Source organism: Anthonomus grandis, chromosome 22, assembly GCF_022605725.1.
Source record: "Anthonomus grandis grandis chromosome 22, icAntGran1.3, whole genome shotgun sequence".
NCBI classification, from domain to species: Eukaryota; Metazoa; Arthropoda; class Insecta; order Coleoptera; family Curculionidae; genus Anthonomus; species Anthonomus grandis.
Window position 1 is genome coordinate 42,915,187 of NC_065567.1, and position 8,657 is coordinate 42,923,843.

Here is an 8,657-nt window from a genome sequence, read left to right on the forward strand (position 1 = left end):
CTCGCTTTTTATGAGTCGCATCTGCCTGTCAAGTAGATCTTGCATATATAGCTCTAGTTGGAATGATATGGGCCAGTTTTGGAGAGCATTTTTCCATAATGATATCGATAAAACAGAGTCAGGTCCGCCACCTTCATTCTATGCGCCAAATGTCCAAGCTTCTAGTTATCTCTGGATCTCCTATAAGACATATGATCCTCTTCTGGATGGAATCAAGCAGCTTCTGCAGTGTGCTTGCGTGCAGAGCTCCATATATGAGAAACATGGTCACAATGTTCATCACACACGACATGGCGTGGTTTTTGCTTCCATTAAAAATAATATTAATACAGAAAAAGCTATGGATATGACCATGATTGGCCTGAATCAGATTGAGAGGGATATTATATGGGAACCTAATGAGAATAATATTGAAAGAAGAGCGGTTGGGCTGAATGAGTTGCTTAAAGATGTTGCTGATCAATGCATTCCAGAAGGAGGATTTATCTTGGTAAGCCGAGCCTATTTGGTGGAATGAAAATTTGAAAGATTTAAAAAAAGAAGACTTATTAAAAGCTGAAAGATTCAGAAATACTATAAGAAAATAAAACGAGAAATCTTGGGATAACTTTATTGAAGATAATTTATGGTCGAATCTTTGGAGCCGGCCTTACAAGCTGGCTTCGGGTAAAACTTATAATAAAACTGTTATGGATAGTGTTGGCACTGCAGCCGGCTTTAAACCGCTGACTTTGTTTTTTCTGCTCGAGAAATTATTGATTAATTTATTCCTCTAGTCCTATTAATTTGGATACAGTTCAATATAACTTACTTAGAGATAATGCACTTTTGCATACTCCTGTGGAACCTTTAAATAGTCATTTAGAAGTTGATGCATCTGAAATTGAACATTATTTATTACATCTGAATATTAAGAAAGCTCATGGACCTAATGGAATTCCGCGTATCGTCCCCAGGATGGTCTCGGTTATTATAGCCAAATTTTTAAGTCGTCTCCCATGGCTGTTTCAATTTCTCGTATTTTCCAAAAGTTTAGCAATTTGGCAAATTAATTATTATACAGAAACCTGGTAAACCGGCTACTGATCGTGAATCATTTGGGAAAAAACCTTAGAACATTTTATTAAACTTAATATGCTTAGTGAATTTGAGGATGGTGCTAATTTTTATCATAATCACCAATATGGGTTCTCTTCTAATTCTCAGGCAAATCTGAGCCTTATAAAGCATTAAAAGCTGTTGTGATGTATACAGCCTTTTCGTTTTAAAAAGAGTCACAAGTTTTTGAGAAGCTGCTTTAACTATTACCGCTACATAATCATGCGAAAACATATTGCTTCCAAAATCCACATCCAACAAGCGAGCTGATGAAGACAGCAGTAAAGTACATAAGACTTGCGGAGTAAGAGGCAGCCTTCTTTACAAATACAGCCTAGAGTCCTAGCTGCATCTAACTTAATCAGATTGGAATCACCCCTCTCCAAAATGATGTTAAGATCGGCATTAATATGTGGTTACCTGGCACTGCGTGTCGGCTGAAGTAATCTGGTTGGGCGACTTGAAGAAAATCATCAATGTATTGTTATCAGCAAAGATGTAAATTGGATTAGAAGTCTTGTCGAGACATGGTTAATATATAATAGAAAGACGGTAGGGGACAAGATGCAAGATGCTGGTCCCTGAGAGACACCTTAATTTGAAACCTCTACGAGGTATGTTCGTTAACGACAACCTGGATGGATCGGTTCTCGAGGAAGCTACCAAGCAACGAGATTTGATGGCAAACCATAAGAATACAGTTTCTTTAAGAGGTTTTCATGTCAGACTCTCTTAAATGTTTTTGAAATATCTAGAGCTATTGCACGAGATTAACCCTATTTCTCGATAGCCTCGGTCCAAACATGCGTGACATACGCCAACAGATCGTCAGTAGATCTGTGTTTTCGAAAACCACACTGATGGTCGCTAACGATGTTTTTGTTGCAGATCAGAATGATCTTGATCCATTAGTTTGTTTTTCACTTTCTCATTATATTTTTCTTTGCAGGTATCGGTCTGCTTGCACGCGTTTCTTAAGGCAACAAAGTTGACATGATTTGCAGGGTTTGGGTCTTGGCGCCATTTGCGAAAAGCAATATTTTAGTGGTTGACTGCCTCAAGACATCTTCTTTGGAGCCACGCCTTGCTGTATGAAGAACTCTTTTTAAGATGTTCGGAATATAAGCATCCATACCTGCCAAAATCACCTCTGAAATCTCTCTCGCATACGCTGAAGGATAATTGGTCTTAAAACTGACAACATTGCACGGAAACGAAGAGAGAAACTGTTTTGAATATCTCCAGTTGCCTGATTTATAATGCCAAACTCCGATGATCCTGTTTTCATTTCTAGTTCACATATTGCGGCTATTAATTTGTGATCTGTTGTTCTAGTGGTGCATATACGGTAATGTCAGGTCATCCGTCGCGAGAAACAGATTCAAGAGGCTAGGAAAGTCTCCCTGTCAGGGAATCTGGTTGACTCTTGTTTCAGCTGCGTTAGGCCATGACTAATCGCAAAGTGTCTGCTTGGCACCCTTTCCGGTAGAATACGTCAACCAGTTGGCCTTGTAGACGTTAAAGTCTCTCACAATAACAGTTTCCGCACTTGGATGGTTTGCTTACAGATCGTTGATTTGCCCAGTAAGGTCGGTGAAAAGCTTTCTGTAGTGTATATCGCTGGGTGGTGTGTAGAGGAAGTAGAAATACTTTGTGGATGTCCCTGTTGTTATTTTGAACCACATAACATCGAACCGTGGTAATTCTCGAGATTCTTCCTGCTGAAAAGACATATCGCTTCTAATGAAGACGGCGACTCCGAAGGTGCACCTAAATCAAGTGTAAATGTCATATCCAGGATACAAAATATGACCCTTGGTTGTTTCCGAGCTCACTTTCCTCTCTGTTAGAGCCAACATGTGAGGTCTGTTTGTTTGAAGACGTTGGTGCATGGCGTTGATGTTCAGATTTCTCATATTATCTAAATCCAATGCTTAATGTTTTATGTCTGATGGATTCCCCAGATCAGCCTTCACCTAGAGATCCTTAACTCCGGAATATTTTGATCCAGGAGGGGCCATCATGCAGGACAGAAATAAGGCTTTATAGGGCGGCAGCTGGTTCACCTAGTTATCAAAGAAGAGAAATGATAACTGTTTTCCAGGATTGTGAGAAAGTCGAAGAGCATCGTTGGTGGCCTGAGTACGGTTCTTAATCTATTTTCCTGGGAGATGCCGGGGTTGAGGGTGTGGTTTGCTGCAGCCTTCTGGTTTTAGATGAATTTCGTGAGGTCTTGTATAAATACCAACGATAATTGTCTTGCTCTGGTCTCCGTGTTCTGTATCTACCGCTTAACACAATATTTTGCTTTATTAATCTTTTTTCTAACCGAATTTCTTTTCTTTTTAAGGTCTTTATGTCACTCCTCCGGATAAATTCTCTTTGACTTCTAGACATTCAAAATTCTTTCTTAAATTGAAATATAAAAAGGAGTTATTAGGGATATTCCTCAAAAGAAAAATATTTTCAAACCTAGTACCTGTTAATCGTCAGAATTTTGTGGACCTCATTGTAGTTCTGTCCATCATTTTTCATGGTTAGTTCCTGACCTCGCTTTTAGCCGTTTATTTTATTAAGTCTAAAAATAGGTTAAACACTTGATTACTCTTCATCATAAAAACGATGTAACTATGAATACGTGTTGTTATAAACATTGTACAGGGATTAACCTATTAGTTGGCATACGAAAAATATGTATTACTAAAAGCACTTTAGTCGAATTAATAATTAAGTAAATAATTAAAATGCTTGAAGTTCATTCGTTTACACTGTTTATTGCAATCTAATACATGATTTTGTCATATTGTAAAAATAGGTTTAAATTAGTACTCATTTAATAAAATGTAGCTGTGTAAAAACATGTATTTTACATTTAGGAACGTAAAAAGACCATAAAGGCGTAAACTGAGTGTCCTTGTCTTAAATGTTTAGCCATTATTTGAATAGTCTATATTTTTATTTGCAATACGCTACAGACACCACACAATTGGTAATTACATGTAAAGTAAAGTAGGTATTAAAAAAAAACAGATTACTACTAATATCGTATTAAATTTAAGAACAATAATAAAAAAAAATATTGTTGTAATTATTAAGTACAAATAATTAACAAGTCCAATAGGTACAAAAAATAATATAGAAAAGTTGTAAAAAGGGGTCTTAACCTAGTTAGGAATCCCACCCTTATTAAGGGGTTAAAAATATCAATTATATTAGAGCTAGATTTTTAAGAGATATCTTCAGAATATCTATCCAAGAACTTCATTAGCAACAATCATAATTTGATTAAAGAGAGATAAATTATTATTAATGTCCACATTAAAGAATTTTTGATTATTTGGAACTCTTAGTTTAACTTTATATACATTTAATCGGATAAAACTGACTAAGTTGCAGTCATTATAATTAAGGTTTTTTAATATATTATTCAAAAATATAACAGGCAGTGTTTTTCTTCTAACTAGGAGGGTATTAAATGAATGATCTAGCATACTTTTATAAGAAACCATGCATGGATAGGAGTGATGACATGCATGGCGTAAAGATACCGCAGAAATCTTTTTTGGGCCTTTTTTATTTAATCTATATGCACAGATTCCAAAGCCATCCTTATTTGAGAATCATATTTAAGGTGGAGTCTATTGCATTATACCGGGTGGTGCGTCGCCGAGCGGAACATAGGAAAACCCATATAAATTTTAAGGGGGTAAATTATTCGCTTACCTGTACATTTTATAGAAAAAATGTAAGATAACTTTTTGAAGAGACCAATCTGGCAAACCCTTGTGCAAAGTTTCAAAAAATTTTAATAAGCGAATCTTGAATTATTCAATTAAATGTTATTGCAAAATTAGCAAATTTTCGGTTCAGGTAAAACCAAACGAACACCAGTAAAATGGATATTGTCACTGACATGAGGAAGAGTCAATAAATCAGTGACAGTCGATATTTGAAAACAAGTATGACTTATTCAATCGAGGAAAAAATAGCCATAATTAAGTGGCATTATGCGGGAAACAGTTTTAGAGCAGTATCTGAAATGTTTTCAGTTTATTTCCCCAACAAGCCCATTCCGTCCATTTCAACTATTAAACGTATTGTCAATAAGTTCGAGTGCAAAGGTACCGTAATAAATAATTGTAAATGTTCAATTCAGGATATCGAAAATAGAGCCGAAGAAGAGAGAACAGAGATCTTAATATTGTACTGTGTGTGGAGGAAAACAAGATGGTTAGTACGAGGGTTCTTGGGCAAGAGCTATATAAACATCATACAACGGTATTGCGCACTTTAAAAAAACAAATATTATTCGTATAAATTCGAAAAACATCAAGAGCTGCAGGAAGGAGATGAAAAGCGAAGAATGGCATTTTGTTTTGAAATGATGGAAAGAGCAAATAATGATAGGAATTTTTAAAGAAATATTTGTTTTACCGATGAATGTACATTTACCCTCAACAATGAACCAAATGTTCAGAATCGCCGGTATTGGAGCCAAGAAAATGAACATCGCTTTGTTCATGCTCGTACACAATATCCCCAAAAACAAATGTATTCGTGGGAATTATCGGACACCATATCATTGGACCCTTTTTATGGACTATAACCTAACTGACACCTATTTGAACTTATTTCAAAATCAAATTGGACCCGCCTTGGAAGAAGTTGTTCAGGAAGATCAAATGATCTGCTACCAAATGGATGGTTGCCCGGCCCATAATGCCCGTGAGGTTAGAGAGTGCTTGGAAAATGCTTTTAACGGCAATATTATTGGTCCACGGTACCGGATACTTTGGCCAGCCAGGTCACCTGATCTTTCACCGAATGACTTCTTTTTGTGGGCTCATTTAAAAAGTGTTATTTATAAAAGTGTAAAATTTGAGAATCTAAACCAGTTACAAAACGCTATTTCGTTAGAATGTAATAAAATTTCCTAGTATCAACTTAGTAACGTTAGAAATTTTATGATCGGTTAGGATATTGATAAGAGACCAATCTAGCAAACCGTCGTGCAAAGTTTCAAAAACTTTTAATAAGCGAATCTTGACGCTTATTAAAATTTTTTGAAACTTTGCACGAGGGTTTACCAGATTGGTCTCTTCAAAAATTTATCTTACATTTTTCTGTAAAATGTACAGGGAAGCCAATAATTGACCCCCTTAAAATTTACATGGGATTTCCTATGTTCCGCTTGGCGACGCACCACCCGGTATAGTTTTGTTATTATAGTCGATATTTCAAAATGCTTAGAAATTCTAATGAGAAATCTCAGTGCTTTAAAAACTTTTTTCGTAATGTTTCAAATTGTTGATTGGACAAATTTTTCTAGTAAAAGAGATAACATAATAATTTATCATAAATAAATTCCGGTGGGTCATTCTCGGACAGACGATTTTCTTGAACTCTGGTTTAATATTTTGTTTTTTTGGGGCGATTTTCCGGATTTGTATCTGTTTTTTGAACTTGTCGTTATGGCAGGTAAAACAAGCAAAAGCTCACTCTCTTATGTAGTTTGTGACAAAAATATTTCCAAGTCAGCCTCACATGGCATTATTCTGAGTGTGCAAACTTAAGTGACTTTAAGGTACGAATAATGAGTGAACAAAAGGTTGGTCTTGCAAAAATTGTAAAAGGCAATCTACTTCGACAGTACTATTTTCCCAAACATCAAGTGCTTCTCCTGGAACTGGCAAAAGTGATACCAATAAGTCCATGTTATTTACCCTAGTAATGGAATTGAAAGGTGAAATAAGTGGCTTAAGAAGTGATGTGTCAACTATGAAGCGTTAAAAACGTTATGAAAGCGTTAAAAAATCCCTTGAATTTCTCAACTCTTTATATGAAGAACAAAAACAAGCAAGTAAAGTTATAGGGGAGATTATGGAGGCAATAAAAACGGAGAATACCAAAATTCGTTCTGACTTAACGTTGTTGCAAAACAAGTTTTCTGATATGGAAAACAAAAAATGCGAAAAGTCCCTTTTAATTAAAGGCGCTTTTGTAATTGGAGATTATCCTGATGTTATAAAGAAACTTTAATAATATTTAAATAAGAGGCTTTTCAAGTAATTAAATTTATAAGTTTAGAGTTTTCAAAGAGTATTGTAGAGAACTTAGGACCTATTATACCCAAAAAAAATCACCAGTAGCAAGTGTGACTTTTAAATCCAGGGCTGTAATGTAGGATTTATAAAAAATTCGAAGGGAAAAGGGGGATTTAAATACAACTGCCTGTGGAAACAATCAAAAAATGAAGCGTGTTTTTGTTAATGAGGAACTTAATGAAAATACGTACCAGTTGCTTAAAGAGGCCAAGCAACTTCGTCAAAAAGGCTATAAATATGTATGGAGCAGGAGTAACTTGGTGTTCATAAAAAGCACCGATCAGGCGATTAAAATAAAGGATAGGTGCTTATGTGAAAAAAATCCTGGAAAGTGCTAACAGAGGTTAGAAATAAAAATCAGTGTAATGTGCTATAATTTAATGGTTGCAAATATTTTCAGGTAAGAATGGCAGGTAACACTAAAATTGTAAAAATTGGGAATCTAAATGTAAGATCATTGGTTGCTCATTTTCCTTATGTACGTGATGTTATACTTAATCATGATTTTGATATATTTTGTATAACTGAGACTTGATTAGGGCCTGACATACACTCTAATCTTTATAATATAAAAAATTATAAAATGTTTCGCAAAGATCGTATGAATAGGGCGGGAGGGATCGCGGTTGATATTCGCAATGAGTTTGTCTCTGATGTTTATAACCTCATAAATACGGATCAGGGTCCTATAGAATACTTGTTAACGTGTATAAAGGCTAAAAAATGCCATATTTTCATTGCAGTTATTTATCGCCCTCCCAAAACATCTGTAACAGAATCAATTGCGTCATTTCACCCCATTTTATCAGAGGTTACTCCGGTTTTTGATCATGTTCTGGTAACAGGTGACGTGATTCTCAATCTCCTAAACCTTGGTAATCCTTTTAGCGATTGTTTTAACTCCTATAATTTAAACGAAGTAATTAATGAACCAACAAGGATTACTAAAAGAACAGCCACTTTACTGGACCCAATACTGGTTAGTGATTCATCTCTCGTTATTATTACTTCCTTGTGGCACTCCTGAGGTTGCTATAAATATGTTTGATCTTGAGAGCCAGAGCCAACCCTAACAGGCTGAAGCGTGTCTGTCATACAGGATTTCAACAAACAGTAAGCATACTCTGCTATTCCAAAGTTTTCTCCAAAACTCTCACAGTAGGTATAAGCTACGTCTAATGCTTCAGTCGCGTCGATTTAGCTTCAGTCGCCAATTCTGAAATGTGCGCAAGATTTGTAGTGGTAGATTTACCCTTTAGGAACTCATGCTGAAAGTTTGAAATTTTGGGCATTAATAATTGAATCGGTTCACTACAAAGTAAGGTTTCAAAAATTTTTGCTAATACTATAATTAAACTTATGGGTCTTTAATTTTTAATTTCATTTTTAGTTCAGTTCTTAAAGACAAGAGTTATAAACTCCTGGACAAAATTTGCGCACCACTTGATTTTTAGA